Raw genomic sequence first — 387 nt, 5'->3', positions numbered from 1 at the left:
GAATGCCCTGGTAGACTTTTCTAGGAAGTTGTCAGGGATCCTGTGGCGCCTGCTCGTTGGCGCGACCCTCCACCTCATCTGGGCCCAACACAACAAGGTCCAGTATGAAGACGCTACCCCGCTACCCTACCTGGCCTGGACCGAGCTGTCGTTCCTCGGCTGGATGACCTCGGTCCGCCGATGGCTGCGCCTTCAAGACCCCGACTGCCCTGTCCGCTCCTCCGTCGTGTGTGTCCTACACAACCTGCGTGTCCAAGCCGCCTACCGTTTTCTCTGGGCCAAGCATCCCAACTCTTTGCTGCTGGCGCCGACCTCCGCCGCCGCGCCGCTTCCCACGCGCTAGCCGACAAGACCAGCATGGCCACTGCGCCGGGCGATGCTACGCTG

Source organism: Aphanomyces invadans (genome assembly GCF_000520115.1).
Source record: "Aphanomyces invadans strain NJM9701 unplaced genomic scaffold supercont1.37, whole genome shotgun sequence".
NCBI classification, from domain to species: domain Eukaryota; phylum Oomycota; class Saprolegniomycetes; order Saprolegniales; family Verrucalvaceae; genus Aphanomyces; species Aphanomyces invadans.
Note: the sequence above shows the minus strand (reverse complement) of the source record.